The sequence below is a fragment of the Myxine glutinosa genome, chromosome 8 (assembly GCF_964187855.1).
Source record: "Myxine glutinosa chromosome 8, kmMyxGlut1.1, whole genome shotgun sequence".
Lineage (NCBI taxonomy): Eukaryota > Metazoa > Chordata > Myxini > Myxiniformes > Myxinidae > Myxine > Myxine glutinosa.
The window spans coordinates 58,548,840-58,568,882 of record NC_136268.1 but is presented as its reverse complement, the minus strand read 5'-3'; the positions used below and the strand labels follow the sequence as shown (position 1 = coordinate 58,568,882).

Below are 20,043 nucleotides of genomic sequence, written 5' to 3'. Positions count from 1 at the left end.
TAGATGGTGAATTTAACTTTGCTAAATGTCATTGCAGTTCTGGTTATAAATAAGACAACATATTTCACCAGTCGAAATGATTTTCCCCATTTTGTTTGCCTCACGATGAAAAACTCCAAATGCATTTACACTGAGAATGCCCGTTCAATATCCATTCACCACTGAAGATTAGATACAAGAACACTTTTTAATTTTCGCATCATCTTCCTTTTGGCCAAATCCTCAAATTTTCACAAGTGTCATGGATAGTTGTTGAAAATTTCAACCCCAATTCCACTCGTTCGTCCTCTTCCTTATCTTTTTATTTGTCCTCCATGAGCCTCGACTTTATTTAGAAGGGAAACAATGAGGGCAAAACTTGCTCATGGCAGAAAAAGGAAAAAAGTCTGTCGTAATTAAATCAATATGCCACATCTAAGAAATGAACACATGATTGGGCATCTAATGTGATGTGAAATTATCTGAGTTTTTAACTCAAAAAGCCATAAATCATCCTTCAGGATATCGGCCTTCAATTCACGACCCGAACTACAGTGTTTTTCTGATTTGCACAGACAACCACTACTCCGACATGGCTTCCATGCACCAATCATCGTTCATTGCGAGAGGTGAAACATGAGCTCTCCATTGATTTTAAAAATTACTCATGCAGGGAAAAAATTCTCATGTGTGAAAATTTACTCGTTCCCTAAAGCGCTGCAACCTGCGATATCTTGTAATGCTTGAAATGCCACACATAGCTTACCTGTAATTGGTACAAGCGTTACGCCTAGGTACCCCGTCGGTGAAGTGATGCGAGTTTACAAATTGGAAGACGCAAGGCGGCCATCTTGGATTTTGACGTGGCAACCCAATTTGCAATAGCGTTCTCCCTTATGCGTAGATACACCCACACACCAGATTAGAGGTTACTAGTTCGTTTAGTTTTCAAGATATTTCGCTCACAAGGTTCAGACATATATATGGTAGCGGCCATCTTGGATTTTGACGTCGCGACCCAATATTCAATAGCGTTCTTCCTTATGCCTAGATACACCCAGGCACCAGATTAGAAGTTAGTAGTTCGTTTATTTTTCAAGATATTTCGCTCACAAGGTTCAGACATACATGGCGGCGGCCATCTTGGATTTTGACGTGGCGACCCAATTTGCAATAGCCTTCTTCCTTATGCGTAGATACACCCACACACCAGATTAGAAGTTGGTACTTAGCTTATTTTTCAAGATATTCCGCTCACAAGGTTCAGACATTCATGGCGTCAGACATACATGGCGGCGGCCATCTTGGATTTTGACGTGCGTTGCACCCACACACCAAATTAGAAATCGGTCCGTCGCGTACGCATGCACGCACGCACGTACGCACGCACACACGCCCGCACGCACGCACGGCCGGGAAAACCATAGTCCCCCTTTCGCTCCGCAGTGCGACAGGGGACAATACAGCAATTACCATACGGCGTACTGTTAAGTTTGGTTCCTGGATCACCTTTCCATCTATTTCCATCTTCTTCCAGGTTTGTTATGCACCACTAATTATTTTGTTTTGCATGAGTATTTACACTTTTGAGCTTTACACTTTTTAATACCCCTTTGTCTCAAATTATGCAAGTTTGGTGGTGGCTTAACGGTAAAGGTGGCTGGTTTGAGATCTTAGGGTCCTGTGTTTGAGGTGCTGTCAATTCGTTGAATTATGCCCAACGCTTATTGGAGAAACGGTTGAGTTCATCCCCGGTGAGTCCAATAGACCCCACTGCCAACCAGGAGGTTGACTCAGCATGTTAATCCTTCTGGGGTTGGCAAAATGAGTACCGGCTGACTGGTAATGAGGGGGGGCGGGGTGGGGCATTGCTTCAGCAGCATAGCTGAGTCCCCAGCAAAATGAGGCAACAAGCATCCAAAGGCTGTATACAAACCATCCAGCCACAAATTACACATTTTGTTGTAAACGTAGATGAAGGGGAGCGAGGGGTAGGAGAGCAAGGAGCTAGGTGTTGAAGAGTGAGGAGCGAGGAGTTGGAGAGTGAGGAGCGAGGAGTTGGAGAGTGAGGGCCGATTGGAGTGGAGAGTGAGGAGTGATTGGAGGGGGAGTGTGAGGGATTGGAGAGGAGTGTGAGGGGTTGGAGAGGAGTGTGAGGGGTTGGAGAGGAGTGTAAGGTATTGGAGAGGAGTGCGAGGAGGTATTGGAGAGGTGTGTGAGGAGGTATTGGAGAGGTGTGTGAGGAGGTATTGGAGAGGAGTGTGAGGAGGTATTGGAGAGGAGTGTGAGGAGGTATTGGAGAGGAGTGTGAGGGGTTGGAGAGGAGTGTGAGGGGTTGGAGAGGAGTGTGAGGGGTTGGCGAGAAGTGCGAGGAGGTATTGGAGAGGAGTGCGAGGAGGTATTGGAGAGGAGTGTGAGGAGGTATTGGAGAGGAGTGTGAGGAGGTATTGGAGAGGAGTGTGAGGTATTGGAGAGGAGTGTGAGGAGGTATTGGAGAGGAGTGTGAAGAGGTATTGGAGAGGAGTGTGAGGAGGTATTGGAGAGGAGTGTGAGGGGGTACTCGAGAGGAGTGTGAGGAGGTATTGGAGAGGAGTGTGAGGAGGTACTGGAGAGGAGTGTGAGGAGGTATTGGAGAGGAGTGTGAGGAGCTATTGGAGAAGAGTATGAGGAGGTATTGGAGAGGAGTTTGAGGAGGTATTGGAGAGGAGTGTGAGGAGGAGTGGCATTGGAGAGGCGTGAGGGTGGAGAGGAGTGAGGGGTCACATATTATGTGAAATAAATAAATTGTGTTCATTACACCATTTTAACCATTTTGTAAAATTTAATGTGCAGCATGTAAATCAAGATGTCCAAATGTCACACATGTCCATACCCGTGGGATTCCCACGGGTGACCCCACTAGTACAGTACTATTATGATACTAACACTTATTTTAATGTATATTTAATAATGCTGCACCATTCCATACAAAGAAACATGCAAAAAAAAAAAAAAGCAAGAAAGGCTGTTTTCGGGTCAGTTTTTTGGGAGCCTGGAACATATCCCCAATTTCCCCATACGGTTAATGATTCCTCCAACGCGAGATCATCCCAGAACGTATCCCCCGCGTTGGAGGAGGTTTTACTGTATATACATACACACATACAGCATGTACACACATACAGTATATACATACACATACAGTATATGCACATACGGTATATACACACATACATACAGTATATACACACATACACACACACACACACACACACACACACACACACACACACGCCATGTACAGAGGAAAGCCTCTACAGCACTGACAGCAATGCATGCTCTCATTTTCCCCACACAAATATACTCGAAATGGAAAATAACTACAATCATCGAAACCAGCTCCTTTTATTACATTATAGTACATTATTTTACATCATTACAATTTGAGTGGTGAAGTCACATTTTGCACAGATTAATTCTTTTGTAGAGACATTCACATAAGGAAATGTAAAACTTGTGTTGTGAATCTGTGTTTAAAGAAAACTGTTACTTATGAACCAATAAATATATTCTATTATTACATACTAGCGTGACCCGGTGCGCTCTGCGTGCCTCACCGCACGTCGTTTCAGAGGGAAAGGCATCTTTGACCATTTCGGTGTCTTTTGGGTCTTCGTGGTGTTTTGGATCTTCAGGGCCACTTGGGTTTTCAGGATCTTGTGGATCCTCTGGGCCTTTAAGGGTATTTTGGGTCTTTGGGGTGTTTTGGGTCTTTGGGGTCTTTTGAGTCTTCAGGGGTTTTGGGTCTTAAGGGTATTTTGTTTCCTCTGGGTCTTTAAGAGTCTTTGGGGTATTTTGGTTCTTTGGGGGTATTTAAGGGTCTTTAATGGTCTTTGGGGGTCTTCAGGGTATTTTTGGTCTTCGGGGTCTTTTGGGTCTTCCGTGTCTTTTGGGTCTACGGTGTCTTCAGGGGCTTTTGTGTCTTAAGGATCTTTTGGTTCCTCTGGGTCTTTAAGGGTCTTTGGGTATTTTGGGTGTTCGGGGCCATTTGGGTCTTTTTTTTTTTTCTTTTTTTTTTGTATACAAGATCGAGGCTCGTGAAAGAGCTAACATTAATCACACAAAAAGACAAACCGACACACAAAACACAAAAAACAAGGGGAGCGGCAGACAAGATGGGGAGAGAGGGGGAAGGCCACAAAAGAGAGGGGGAAGAGGAGGAAGGACACAAACACAACATTTGAGAGCAGGGCCATCGGGAGGACTTGGGGGGAGGTGGGAGAGGATTAAAACATATGAACACTGCAAGGACTCTGGGGTGAATTACCGGGGGTAGAAAAGATCAAGGTTTTCGATGGGGGAAGATAAGAGATGGTGGTGAACAGCTGTTTTAAAGACCTGGAGGGAGGAGTGGGATTGAAGGGAGTGGGGGAGTTTGTTCCAGAGGTGGGAGAAAAGGGGAATGAAAGAGTGAAGGTGAGCAGAGAGCCTAGACTTTGGCAGTTTAACCATAAGAGGGTTGCAGGCAGATCTTGTGCGACCTGAAGGAATATTGGGGGGACAGAGCACAGAGAGAGCTGGGGGAGCAAGGCCGGAGAGGAGTCGGTAGAAGACAGAAAGACCACCAACCTGCCTGCGGTGAGTGAGTGAAAGGCCCTCGGCGTTGACTACATCGCAGGAGATTCCAATGATTCTGAAAGCTTTGGCCTCAACAGCGTGAAGCCGAGCAAGGTGTGAGGCAGGAGCACCAGCCCAGAGGGGGGAACAGTATTCCATTGAGCTGCGGATGAAAGCCTTGTATGTGGTGAGGAGCTCAGGTGTGCCAAGGAAGGACTTCGCCCGACGGAGGATGCCCAGTCGGCGACTGGCTTTGGAGGCCAGCTTGGAAATGTGGTTTTCCCAAGAAAGATCATGGCAGATAGTGAGACCCAAAAGCTTGAGCGACAGAACTTCTTGGAGAGGATTGTTGAGAAAGTAGATGGGAGGGTTGTCCAGTCGGTCCTTTCGGAGAGACATTGTAAGAGTGTGAGAGTTGTCAGGATTGAAAGACATGTTCCACTTGTTTGACCAGTCTGTGATTTTGTCCAGGTCTGCAGAGAGTGAGGAGGCTGCAGACTGCCGATCTGAGGGATAAGGAATGGAGCGACAGAGAGTAGAGTCGTCAGCAAAGAGATAGAGAGGATTTTCAAGAGAGTCAGAGAGATCATTGATGAAGACCAGAAAAAGCACAGGGCCCAGAACACTACCTTGGGGAACTGCAGCCTGAACAGGAAGAGGAGATGAGAGAAACCCATTCAGGGCCACACGTTGACTACGACCAGAGAGGAAGTCCGCCAGCCATGCGTGGAGATTTCCATGGATACCAAAGGAGGAGAGTTTGGAGAGCAGAGCAGGGTGCCAGACCGTATCGAAGGCACGTGAAATGTCAAGGGAGACAGCTCTAATTTCCTGTTTGGCGTTGAGGACCTCCATCCATTGTTGAGAAAGCAGAAGCAGCATGTCCAGAGTAGAGTGACCAGGTCTGAAACCAAATTGATGATCAGAGATCAAGCCATTGGAGAAGAGGAAAGATTTAATATCTGAAGCAATGATGGATTCCATGACTTTGCTGATAATTGGGAGAAGGCTGATTGGTCTGTAGTTGCTGGGATCTGTTTTTGCACCTTTTTTGTGCAAAGCGGTGATGTTGGCTGATTTCCAAGCAGATGGCAGATGACCTTGAGCAGAAGAGAGGGTGAAGAGAACAGAAAGAGGGAGTGAAAGAGCAGAAGAACATGATTTTAGGACCCGTGGGCTGATGCCGTCAGGACCAGTTGCAGAATCAGAGTCGAGGGTTGACAGAAACTTTTCCACCTTGTCAGGAGGAAAGGACACAGAGTCCAGGAGCAGCTGGGTACGACTGGGTACGGTGGGTACAGAGAGGGATGGGTTTGGGACACAAGATTTAGAGGCAAACACAGAGTTGAGGCATTCAGCTTTTTCACGTGCGGAGTCAGCCGTTAAGCCGTTTGAGGTGAGGGAGGGGATGGAGGGGGAACAAACACCAGAAACAGATTTGACCAGACGCCACCAGGATTTGGAAGAGGGAGACAGATAAGAGAGTTCGGTCTTGAGAATGGTGAGATATTGTTTCCTGGCTCTCCTGAGGGTGGACACACACTTGTTTCGGGCTTTGTGAAAGGAAATGAGATTTCCTTCCGTTGGATTTGCTTTCCAGGAGACGAAAGCAAGTTGTTTCAGGGAAACAGCCTCACCACAAGATTCCGTGTACCATGGACGGGAGGAAGGGTATGACAACTGAAGACGAGATGGTATAAATCTGTGCATGAGAGAGAGCAATTTACTTTGAAAGAATTCCCAGGATGAGTTGATGTCAGAGGCGGTAGAGATGGGAGACCAGTCCAGATGATTGATGGCTGCTTGAAGACCGTGCCAGTTGTCCTGAGTGAAATGCCAGACTCGTCGACGCTGAGGAGGCTCTCTGAGAATGGTCAGAGAGATGTCCACTTTGACAAGCACAAGATCAGATGAGCTGATTGGAGCAGAAGAAGAGCAGCAGACATTTTCAGAGAAGTTTGTCATAACCAAATCCAGAAGAGAAGATGCTCCGTTGACTGAGATCCGGGTCGGGAAATTGACAGATTGTGTCAGTCCCAGTGAGTCGCAGAAGTCCTTTGCTGAAGAGCCATGGCTGGTGAGAGAGGTACCCACACCCAGCCAACTGGCATGGTGACAATTGAAATCACCACATATGAGGAAGAGAGAGTTGGGATGGGTAGATAGAAGTTGGTCCATATTATCAGACAGTGAGATGTAGATGGAGTCATCGCTGATTGGTGGACGGTACAACACACATATGAACAAAAGGTGGGAGCGAAGGGGAAGCCGTAGCCAAAGGTATTCCTGGGGGTGAGGTGGAGAGAGGGCAGTGGAGGGCGAGTGAGGAAGAGAGTTTTTTTATAAAGATAGCAACCCCACCTCCAGGACGAGGCTCAGGTCTATCATACCGGAGGAGGGAGTAACCTGGGAGAGATACCAAGGCATCAGAGACATCATGAAGGAGGAAAGTTTCTGTTAAGCAGATCACATCTGGTTTGTCAGAAGCAACCTGTATGGAGAGGTCAGTCAGGTTTGAGTGAAGGCCCCGGATGTTTGAGGTCCATACCGTTAATGAAGAGGAAGGGGGAGCATCGGGTCCAGAACAGGGGGGGGGAGGGGTAGGGTAAGATGTGGAAGAGGAGGAAGAGGTAGGGAGAGTTGTTGAAGGTGTGTCAGAGATTTCAGAATAGCTTGGAGAAAGGGAAGAATGGGGCGGACAAAAGGTTTGATGGAGATTGGGTGAGGCACAGTGAGGTGTTATTTGAGGAGGGGGAAGAGCAAGGCAGAAGGTTTGGGGAGATGAAGGTGAAAGTTGGAAGGAGGAAGAAGCAGGGAGGATGCTTTGAGGAGGAGGGGTGAGAGGGGAGTCTAGGAGGGGAGGAGCGAGGGAGAGTCTCGGAGGGGAGGGGTGTGGGGGGAGTTTAGGAGGGAGGGGAGGGAAGGGGCAAGGGGGGAGATTTGAAAGGGATGGGTGATGGGGAGGATTTGGAGGGGAGGGGTGAGATTGGATTTTGAAAAGTGTACGATTCATGGGAAACGAATTTTTTGCAAAATGAGTTTGAGACCTTCGAGTCAAAAATACGTTTGAGGACACTGGAGGAGGGATGGAGTTCTGGATAGTTTAGGGAATGTAGAAAGGAGGAACTGTAAGAGATGGTATTATATATATATTTTGGAATGAATAGATTTGGTGAGCAAGACAAAAGCATCCTTTTGTAGGAAAAGAAGAAAAGGGTGATATAATATATGAGAGAAAATAGTTGTTCAGGGGAGAGATTATACATTTCTAACCGCGTGATCGCGAACGAAGAACGAACGAACAAAAAGAACAACAAATAAACGAATAAGACCTGGGAAGGAAATATTTTTTTGGGGTTTTTTTTTTTTTGTTGTGTGAGTACAGATATAAAACAAGGAGGTACGGGGTGAACGACTGGTACGAAACAGAGAACGAAAATAATTTCAGCGCATTCGATGAATCGCTGAGAGAAAAACAAACCACAAGGTCGGAGACGGTACGGTAGTCTAAGCCTACGAGTACTAGGCCGCAGAATACTCGATACCATTAACCGACGATTGTGTATACATGTACGAAAAATTAGCACCGAAAATTTTCCAAAAGATACGCTATAGGTACATACACCGAAAGATAGATACAGTCTCGACAAAAACACAATTGAGAAATATCACTTAGCTTCGAAAGCGTGAGCACATGGAGCAGCTTCGAAAAGACGTGACCTTCTTCAAAAAACTTGGAAAAAAAACAAAAAAAAAACTGATCCCTAGGGCAATGTCTTCAGGGTCTTTTTGAGCCTCAGGGCTTTCAAGGGTAGTTTGGGTCTTCAGGGTCTTTTGGGTCTTTGTGCTCTTCAGGGTGTTTTGGGTCTTCGGGGTGTTTTGGCTCTTCAGGGTGTTTTGGGTCGTCCTGGTATTTTGGGTCTTCGGGGCCATTTGGGACTTCGGGGGCATTTGGGTCTTCAATGTCTTTTTGAGCCTCAGGGCCTTCAAGGGTATTTTGGGTCTTTGGGGGTGTTTTGGATCTTTGGAGTCTTCAGGGGGTCTTGGTGGTCTTCAGGGTCTTGGGGGAATTAAAGGGTCGTCAAAGGTCTGAGAATTCTCAGCAGTCTAAACGTAATTAAGAGGGTTTTAATATTATTTGAAGAAGAAGAAGACGTTTTAGTCGCATATAAACAAACAAACATACATAACGACATAACCATATACGTTTGCTCTATTATAATAAGAATGTACAGCTTATAGGCAAGGTGCCCTACTCAGATTATTATTGAAATGATCTAGTGACAAAATTAATACCGGCTCAACTGATCCCAAATGGTAGGTTACCTAAGCCGAAATACGAAAAAGTTTTAACGTTTAATTACCATTTTAAAACTGCAATTAATTAATCAATGTTGTAAATTTTTTACGTGCAATACATGGTACCACGTGATGTTACCCCATTCAAGACAAGCTACCACCCGCATGGTGTTTGCATCCTATCCACGCGTGGGATGGTACAAATGTGTAAAGTTCTCAAGAAATTCTCAATGAAGGAGAGAGATCATAAGTGCAACAGGAACCACTACACATGAGGGTAAGAGTGCAATGGTCATAGAGATTAGCAAAAGTTATTTTCATATCCACACCAGTCTTAGACAACTTTTCATAATTTATCCTTTTTAAAAAATCAGCAAGTTAATTGGATGAAAATTGAGGGTTTTAGAAACCTGGCCTATGTTGACCTTTTGGCCTATGTTGACCTCAAAAATACTTGGTGTTTGAATTCAGTGACCATATAGGCAAATTCTCTTAAAATTTCAAGTCAATCAGATGAAAATTGAGGATTTTTATTTGGTTTGGTCTCATCTGTCCATCTGACCTTTGGCCTATGTTGAACTATTGACCCTTTGACCCCAAAATAATAAGCTTCTTGCTTATGACCAACTCTACCATTTGGTCAAGGTTGCGTGAAGATCGGTTGAAAATTGTGACCTGTAGGCGAATGACATACAGACAGACAGAATAACACACAAGACCAACCACCAATAGACTTTTAAAATCTTCGCTTTTCGCAAGGAACAAACAAGAAACCGGAGTGAAAACCGAGTACTCCCTTTCAGCACGCGTCATCGCCAGGGCCCCCTTCGGTGCCCGGCGATGACAACATGCAGCACCTGGAGATGGAATCGGAAATAAGTGGTGTACAATTATGTCATCTTGTACTGTTCTCCAAGTCATCGATTGTTTCAGAAAGATCTCTGAAGACAACAATCCATTGAAGCAAAATGTGCAAGCTCTCGATTTTGAACATCAGTCTTGGACATGTTCCCACCTTCAGGCATCAAAGCAATGGCGTTCCATGAATGGTTTTTGCACTATTCAGAGTTTCTCATTTTGAACATCCCATTGTAACTTCATGATCCACTCGATTGAACAATTTTCCGAGATCTCTACCCAAGAGTCTGCGAAGTAAAACGAGGTGTAACATCGTGCAAGGCTCCTACAGTCGTGGCCAAAAATATTGGCACCCTTGCACTTTTTTCAAATAATGCACCATTTCTTCCAGAAAATTGTTGAATTTTAAAAATCTTTTGGTATCCACAAATGTATTTCTTTGGTTTGCAGTGGAACAAAACTAAAAAAGCTGAAAAAATGACTAAATCTTAGCTTATTCCACACAGAAATCCTTAAATGGCCCGGACAATATTATTGGCACCTTTTAGAAGTTGCTAGAAAGAATTTGATTTCAAGCAGGTGATTGTCCTTTACTTTGGAATTGAACTCACCTCAAGTGAGTTGCAGGTGCCTGCAATATAAAAATCACTCATTAAACCAGTTTGAAGAGAGAAAAGGAGTCATTCTGCTGTTTTGTGTCACTGTGTGTTCCGCAATGAGCATGGAGAAAAGAAAGAAAACAAGAGAATTGTCTGAGGAGGACAGACACAAGATTGTAGCCAAGCATGGGCAATCTCAAGGCTAGAAGTCCATCTCCAGAGACTGATGTTCCTGTGTCCACCGCACACAATGTTATCAGGAAGTTTAAGGCCCATGGCACTGTAGCCAACCTCCCTGGACGTGGCCGCAAGAGAAAACTTGATCGAAGATTGCAGCGAAGGATTGTTTGAATGGTGGAGAAAGCACCTAGATCAACTGCCAAACAGATTCAAGGTGACCTTCAGACACAAGGTATGGCAGTTTCAACTCACACCATCCGTCGCCAACTCGATGAAAAGGGGTTCTATGGTAGAAGACCCAGGAGGACCCCACTGCTGAGAGAGAGACATAAGAAAGCCTGACTGGAATTTGCCAAAACACACCTGAACAAGCCAAAATACTTCTGGGAGAATATCCCGTGGACAGATGAGACCAAATTAGAGCTTTTTGGTGAAGCACATAATCTCTATTTTTATAGAAAACAAAATGAAGCCTTCAAAGAAAAGAACACCTTCCCCACAGTCAAACATGGAGGAGGTTCAGTGATGTTTTGGGGTTGCTGTGCTGCCTCTGGCACTGGGTACCTTGAATGTGTACATGGCATCACAAAATCAGATTACCAAGGCATTTTGGAGAGCAATGTTCAACCCAGTGTCAGAAAGCTGGGTCTCCATCGAAGGCCATGGGTCTTGCAGCAGGACAATGACCCCAAACACACTTCAAAAAGCACCCAGGAATGGTTCAAGACAAAACGCTGGACTGTTCTGAAGTGGCCAGCAATGAGTCCAGATCTAAATCTCATTGAACATCTGTGGGATGATCTAAAAGCTGCAGTTTGAGAAGGCACCCTTCAAATCTTGGAGAACTGGAACAGTTTTACACAAGAGGAGTAGGCCAAACTTCCAGAAGAGAGGTGTAGGAAGCTCATTCATGGCTATGGGAAGTGCTAGACTGCAGTTATTTTGTCCAAAGGCTGCTACCAAATATTAAGTCTAGGGTGTCAATAATTTTGTCAATGCCATTTATTTTCATTCTCTGATTTAAAAGAATATATTAAGTTCTGAATCAAAAACAAAGGTTCTGTAACTGTAATATTAACAGTGAAATAAAGAATTGTAGAGACCAAATACTTTTGTCAATTTCAACTTATTGTTAGGGAAAATTGTGAGTTATTTGAAAAAAGTGAAAGGGTGCCAATATTTTTGGCCACGACTGTATATCGGAGCATGAAACAAGTTCGTGCTGTACAAGTCATGGAATGAAATAATACTAAAACTTTCATTTATAAGCCATAACAGGCTATTATATTGAGAAAATGTCAACGCTGCTGGTAATTATATACATAGCCGTGCATGGCTCCTCGATGCATCCTTTATTAGTCCCCTACCGGCACACCGGAGGGGACTATAGGTTTGCACGCCGTCCCTCCGTCTGTCAGTCTGTCAGTCCGTCAGTCTGTCCGTCCGTCCGTCCGTCCGTCCGTCCGTCAGTCAGTCAGTCAGTCTGTCCGTCCGTCCGTCAGTCAGTCAGTCTGTTACGCAAAGAACAGTTTTCCGGACTTTTTTTCTAAACGCTTAATGCTAATGATTTCAAACTTGGCACATTGTTTCCTCATGATAAGTTACAGATCGAGTTCGAACTTCACGACGTTTCGATCATTTTTGACAAAGTTATGGCACTTTGAACTTTGGGAATTCTGATAATTCTGATGATCCTTAACTCGGTGCCATTTTATGTTTTAATTTCCTTTAAAAAAGATTTTCTCTGCAATAATTAGACCGATTGAGATCAAATTTTCACCGTAGGGGGGACTCGGTCTGTAGAATATTTTAATGGTAATTATGACGTCACCGGTCACGTGGTTCGGCCGCCATATTGTTTTTCGTGAAAACACGAAAACAACTTTTTCTCTGAAACGGCTGAACAGATCAAGGCCAAACTTTGCAGGCAGAATCGCATACCCATGACGAACAAAAAAGTCAGCGAGCATGACGTCATGCATCACATGGTTTCAGAGTTATGACGTTTTTAAGCATGAACTTTTAAAACCGAGCTCCTCCCTCATTTTTGATCCAATCGAGGGGAAACTTCACAAATCTGTTCAGCATGTCAGTCTAATAAAATGTCCTTTCGGAATTTGTGATAGGGCGCGTGGTTTGGCAGATATCGTTAATTAAACGAAAATATTTTTAAAATGGATATATTTTGTTTATTCTAGAGTTCTTCTCAAGCCGCACCGCGCGCCCTCAGACCCGTCTCGCGAACGTCAAAAGCGCGACATAGCGCACGCTTTCGGGAGGGGCGGAGCCAAGCCGAGCAACATATATGTACACATCGATCATTGATCGTGAACCGGAAAATATAATAAATTACTGATATTTAGCGACTCGAAAGGTTCTTTATCAACAACCTATTTTCTCGAGCTTCTGCTGACCTGTCTGCAAGGTGTATAAATCGAAGTCCCGAGTGCGAATCACAGGTGAGCCCGTCCTGAGGTAATTAGCGATTGGGAACGATTCAGAACCTGTGGGTAAATAATCCTTTGGTAATTTCCCCAACAGTTTTCCGGACGACAGACTGCCGGTAGGGGACATGTATTGCAGCGTAATACTCAGAATGCTTGTTGAGATGGTTTTAAAGGATTGCTCCGACAGAAGAGACTGCATGCATGGAATTAGAATAAACATATCAACAGGAGCAGAGGAAATAATTTTCACAATGATAAATAATTGTACTTCGACAACAACAATACTGTACATGTAGAACAGCTGGACCAGGTTAAACATGAGTGCTTGCGCTCACTTCAAGACAAAAGTAAATAAAAGATTACTCTGTGATCATCAAAGAGCTGGCAATCCTGGTGATTATGATTACACAAGTACATCTGCAGCCTCCAGGTTAAACAAGGAACCGAACACAAAATTCCCACGATATCCACGACATGACCTCCCCCCTTACCATGAGTACATGTGTGTGTGTGTGTGTGTGTGTGTGTGTATATATATATATATATATATATATATATATATATATATATATATATATATATACACATACATACACACATTTTTGTGCCGGCGATAGCTTACCTCCCTATACTTCACAAAGGCCACTGTGGGATGTTAACATCCGCCAACTAATGTCGCCAGACGCCAAACGAGACACCAAGTTTAACGTCAATCCGAGAAACATCACACACATTAATGAATCGCCTGCTTGTGAAATTCCGGGATGGCAGTTTATAGCTGGGTCGGGATTCAAGTTCCAGGCTATACAGATCTCACACACACAGATACACACACGCATACACATGCATACACACTGACACACAAACACACACACACACACACACACACACACACACACACACACACACACACACACACACACAGTGTGCCATGTGTTTATTTTACCTTGCACAGTAAAAGGAGAGCAAGTGACACCAAGCGTCCGGACAAACGATGCAGCGAGTGTCTCCCGATAAAGGATCCACGTCCAGTGGTTGCGAACGAGATGTTCCCAGCGCTCTGGAGTGAAAGAGCCACGTGGTCGCGGAGCGGAGCCAGAACAGGGGTTCCCACTTTTATCGCGCAACCATCAGCGATACCTTTCAAAATAAAAGTCTCCTCCAAGTCTGTCGTCGACAATTCACGCTCTGTCGATGCCCAGGAAATGGTGTTATGGAGTGAACCACGGAGGAATTTGTTCGGGTAATGTTACAGCAAGCTCGTAAAGTGTACATACTTGCACTTATCAATGTCAAATGGAAAAAGCAAAGCTATCTATAACTGGCTGGTCTTTAGCTCAAGAGGAATAGCAAAAGCCACCCAAACGACACAATGCCATTAAATATGAATGCGTTTCTGTGTTGCCCTTGTGAAAGGAAAGGCAAATGATACAATGATATCCACTTTCACAGGAAAACCCGCCTTCTGACGTTTGGGAACCCGACACTGCAGCACCGGTGACAAAAAAAACCTACCCTCAAACAGCAGAGAATTTCGTCTTAAATATTGAGAAAGTTTTAAAAGAAGAGCTTGTTTATAAAATAAAAAATAGATCTGAAAAATAATTTAAATTCATACCATCATTGACGTCATCTTTCATGTCATCATGTACTTTACAGAGTGCCAATGCTGCCCAAGCATCATCGCAAACCTTATATTGAATTTATATTATAATTAATTTGTATAGGATTTGTATGGGTTTGTATTTGTATAGGATTTTATTTATTTATTTATAATTAGTTTCGGTTTTTAAAATATATTTATAATTTTAAATAATATTTATGATTTTTTATTAATTTTTCATAATATAATTATTTTAATAAATAATTTTTTTTAACAATAAATAATTTTTATTAATTTTTAATATAATTTTTTTATATTTATATATATTTTTTATAATTTATGTAGGATTTTAAAATTTATTCAGAGTGCCGGCGATAACTCGCCTACTCTGAAAAAGACACCTGTGGGATCTTTAACGTCCACCAACAACCAGTGATGCCAGGGAGGACATCCAGCCTAACGTCTTTCCAGTGGAGGACACTGCCGTTGATGCATCTCCTCTGCTGCAAAACACCAGTGTGACAGTGTTTGGCTAGATCGAGTATGAACCCATATTCATCATGAACCCAATGGCGATATGTAGGTAGTTAAAGTTATGAAAAGCTGCCATGCTCCTGGAGCATTCTTGTCTGTTGTATTTCTCCAGTTTGCAATCTTTCATAAGTCATCCTTCAAGGTTCTTATGGTAGGCCCTATGTGGTTATGGTGGCAGCTATAAACATCACGTGAAAAATGCAACATCTTCTGCATCTTCTTTTTGATTAAATGTTGTTTCTGAAAAATAAGTAAAAAATTATAATGAACCGTTTAAACTGAACACAACATTGATTAAAGATGAAGCCGTGATTAAATATTGCCTTTCCTAATAATGCTAATAACCCAGTTTAATGAGCAATTGCCAGTGAAGGCCCCCCGCTCCCCCCTCCCCCCCCAACTTAAATGTCTGATCTTTAACAATAACAAGAAGAATGATACGATATGTGAATATGGTCAGTAATACGATTTGTGATACGATATGTCAATATTATCGGTAATACGATTTGTGATACGATATGTCAATATTATCGGTAATACGAAATGTGATACGATATGTGAATATGGTCAGTAATACGATATGTGATACGATATATCAATATTATCGGTAATACGATTTGTGATATGATATGTCAATATTATCGGTAATACGATTTGTGATACGATATGTGAATATGTTCAGTAATACGATATGTGATACGATATGTCAATATTATCGGTAATACGATTTGTGATACGATATGTCAATATTATCGGTAATACGATTTGTGATACGATATGTGAATATGTTCAGTAATATGATTTGTGATACGATATATCAATATTATCGGTAATACAATATGTGATACGATATGTGAATATTATCGGTAATATGACATGTGATGCGATATGTGAATATTATCGGCAATACGATATGTGATACGATATGTGAATATTATCGGTAATATGACATGTGATACGATATGTGAATATTATCGGTAATATGATATGTGATGCGATATGTGAATATTATCAGTAATATGACATGTGATACGATATGTCAATATTATCGGTAATACCATATGTGAATATTATTGGTGATACGATATGTGAATATGATCAGTAATACCATATGTGATATGATATGTGATAAGATATGATACGAAATGTGAATATGATCACTGATCAGTAATACTATATGTGATATGACATGTGAATATGATGAGTTATGCGATATGTGATATGACATGTGAATATGATGAGTTATGTGATATGACATGTGAATATGATGAGTTATGCGATATGTGATATGACATGTGAATATGATGAGTTATGCGATATGTGATATGACATGTGAATATGATGAGTTATGCGATATGTGATATGACATGTGAATATGATGAGTTATGCGATATGTGATATGGCATGTGAATATGATGAGTTATGCGATATGTGATATGACATGTGAATATGATGAGTTATGCGACATGTGATATGACATGTGAATATGATGAGTTATGCGATATGTGATATGACATGTGAATATGATGAGTTATGCGATATGTGATACGACATGTGAATATGATGAGTTATGCGATATGTGATATGACATGTGAATATGATGAGTTATGCGATATGTGATGTGACATGTGAATATGATGAGTTATGCGATGTGTGATACAATGTGTGAATATGATCAGTAATACCATATGCGAATATGATCAGTAATACCACATGTGAATATGATCAGTAATACCACATGTGAATATGATCAGTAATACCACATGTGAATATGATCAGTAATACCATATGCGAATATGATCAGTAATACCATATGTGAATATGATCAGTAATACCACATGTGAATATGATAATTTTATTCAAAAGCCACACACGTCTTGCTCTTGAAGATCCTGTTACGGCCTCGTGCTGATTAGTTTGACCCCCCGAGTGACGTTAAAAGTGCATGGGCTTTGTCCAAGATTATTTTTACTCGGTCTGGAAAATATGCAAAACTTTAAAACCGTCCGTCTCGCAAGACTATAGAATGTCAGGAATGCCGACAAAGTTTTAATTTGAATCCCCAAGGAACTTGGTTCCTTTTATTTTAATCACCAGTTTTATTATTAAAATAATGTTTACCATTTCGTTTATATTACATGTCTTCACTTTCTGTTAGGAGAAAGTTCTTCATTCTGCACAATATCATAATATGAGAGAACAAAATGTGAAACTGTGAAAATGTGAAACTGTGAAATGTGGAAATGTGTGCTTGCCTATTTAAAGTATCTACAAAGTTTCAAATGTCTATAGTAGGGTTTGTCAATGAGCAGAGGTGGAATCAGTCTAGGAAGAGTTGGCCTGTTTAGCGTTCCCTTTTGAACTGATGGCTCATGATGCTCGGAACCCCAGTTCAAATCCTATGTGCAGTATTTATATGTACTGTATTTGTTCATTGTTTACCAATAATCCTGGTAATTCACATTAAAGTATGTTAATGAGCTTTACTTATGTCTGCACATATGGCAAATAAAATACATTTACTTGGTCATGCAGCTGTATCAATCAAATTGGCGCCACTTTATGTGAACTTTTCTAGAGCATTATTTGGTTCCCCCTAAGAGCACAAGGGTAGTCCAGCATGCACACGAGAATTTTTGAATGTCCATTCTTTTCTATAGTTTGCCACATGGCACATACCATATAAAGGGGCCTTTTCTATGCCCCTGGCATTTCCCCCAAGAATTACTAACTGAGTCGAAATTTTTCTATGTCCACCTTTTTGGGGATCGCCCCTATGAGCCAAGGAAAAATAGGACGACGGGTCCTAAAGCTCACCTGGATCAGGAGCAAGTCACTCAAACCCCTCACAGACCCCTCAGACCCTGATATTTTTAATGCCGTGAACAATCTTGGGTACATCATGGGTGATGAAGGTTGTGATCAAGTTTCATTGAAATCGTGTGTGTAATTTCGGAGAAGAGAGAAAATACCTATTTTGATGGGAGAGGGGGGGGGTCAAAAACCCCTCGTAGACCTACACAATGAGCGCAGATTTTGATGCGGTCGATACACCTTTATTGGGCATCAGATATGAAGCTTTTGGCCAAATTTCATCAAAATTGTGTGTGTAGTTTCGGAGAAGAGAGCAAAATACCTATTTTGGGGGGTTAAACTCCCCCTGTAGACCCCCATGATGAGCACAGACTTTGATGCGGTAAATACACCTTCATTATGCATCAGTTATGAAGCTTGTGGTCAAGTTTCATCAAAATCGTGTTTGTAGTTTCGGAGAAGAGAGCAAATAACTATTTTGGGTGGGGTAAAACCCCCCCACAGACCAACTTAGACCTTGATTTTTTTATGCCATGAACAAACATTGGTACATCACAGGTGATGAAGGTTGTAGTCAAGTATCATCAAAATCGTGTGTGTAGTTATTCGTTTCAAATGCCATTAATTAGACGTATTGTCCAACGTATATTCCATGTTTCAGCTAGTTTCAATGTATAGCCTTTGAGATGTGAGCGCCAACACATTTTGGGCGGACAGACGGACAGACGGACGGACTGCAGACACAAACGTTAATTTGAGGGTTTTCTTAATAAGACTCAAGAATGCGGAAACGGACGTTACTGAAATTTGGAACATATTACCTCAACGTACAAAACATTTACTTCTGAAATTTGCAGCCAATTTCGTCCAGGAGAAGCCGAGAAAATAATTTTCAGTCCCCATGTTGAAGTTGCCTAGTGTTGACCCTGACCCTGACGACGTCACCCTGGTGTTGACGACCCTGACCTGACCTGACCTGACGGGAGATGACGAGTGAAGACCCTGGTGTTGGGCTAGCGGCTAGGGTGCCAGCTTAGGATCCTAGGATCCTGGGTTCGAATCCCGGTCGATCGCTGAATTAACGCCAGGGGGGTTGACTCAGCCTGTCATCCTTTCGAGGTCGGCTAATTGAGTACCAGTTCACTGGTAATTCCCTGTTTGTCGTTAAAGGCGGCAAAAAGGGTTGGCGTCAGGAAGGGCATCCGGCCGTAAAACATTGCTTCAAAAAGGGGACCGAAAAACAACAACAACCACGGTTCCCGAAAAAGGCCAACCCCCGCTTTGCGGGGAAAAATGGCCTCTAAAGGTGGTTTATGTTGAAGTTGCACACAGAGATACCGTCCCGCATAAAGGGAGGGGCGTTTTACAAATGCATTGTCTTCAAAAAGTTATTTTACTGCCTCAATGATCTCACGCAAAGATTATCGTTTTTTCATTCATGGGTCAATTCTGCTTATGGAAAAGGAAAGAAGGGAGAGAGGCGTTGGTAATAATGGGTATAACCAGTCAAGAGATAGCTCACCAGCTCAGTGTCATTACAGTAATCTATGAAGTCTCTCTTTAGCATTAACCTCCATATATGATGAGATTGGTCAAGCATTTGGACTAACTCATTGATAATATGGGCCTTTCAAAATCATGTAACCCGCACCAGAATGTTCTATGTGCAGATACTCCAGGAAACTGCCATGTTCGGAGATCTAAAATAAGTTGAAAATATTTGGAAAAAGGTACCTGAGAGAAATGGCTGTGCCTCTGCACAACAAAAGACTTGGAAAACTTTCTCAGCTCGCCGAACGGGCACCTGCTCATACTACAACTCACAACCTCGTGGGACGGTGCAAGGCCCCAGCGCACGGGCATTTGCTACACACACTCCTGACAATTCCCTACCAGTAAATGGACTTTGTACCTGGATTAGCAGCTTCTGAACCACGATGAGAAGTAAATATCTGAGGCTTAGGAATGTACAGCGCAAGTTTAAAACGATATTTACTATTCATCATGTTGGGAGAGGGGAGTACGGGAGCTGTGAGAGCTGTTATAAATATAATTTTGTTTCCAGGGCCACAAGAGAAATGATACTAATTTTTTGCATCTATTGCTAAAAGGAGTTTCCTTCCTTCTGTATCCA

At 42.6% G+C, this 20,043-nt stretch overlaps 1 protein-coding gene across 12 annotated transcripts in view; it reads right to left on the bottom strand.

The window, feature by feature from the left end:
* LOC137432512 (myopalladin) overlaps nucleotides 1-20,043 on the bottom strand; it is a 257,015-nt gene that overhangs the window by 114,657 nt on the left and 122,315 nt on the right. Inside the window, exon 1 of one of the 12 annotated variants that reach the window (XM_078783310.1) lies at nucleotides 19,644-19,806. The exons of 8 other annotated variants lie outside the window; for them this stretch is intronic. The gene's annotated coding sequence lies outside the window, so the exon portion shown is untranslated. Of the gene's footprint in view, nucleotides 1-13,904; nucleotides 14,020-19,643; nucleotides 19,807-20,043 lie in introns of those variants that run through there. 3 more of the 12 variants (XM_078783312.1, XM_078783311.1, XM_078783313.1) reach the window with 3 other exon arrangements.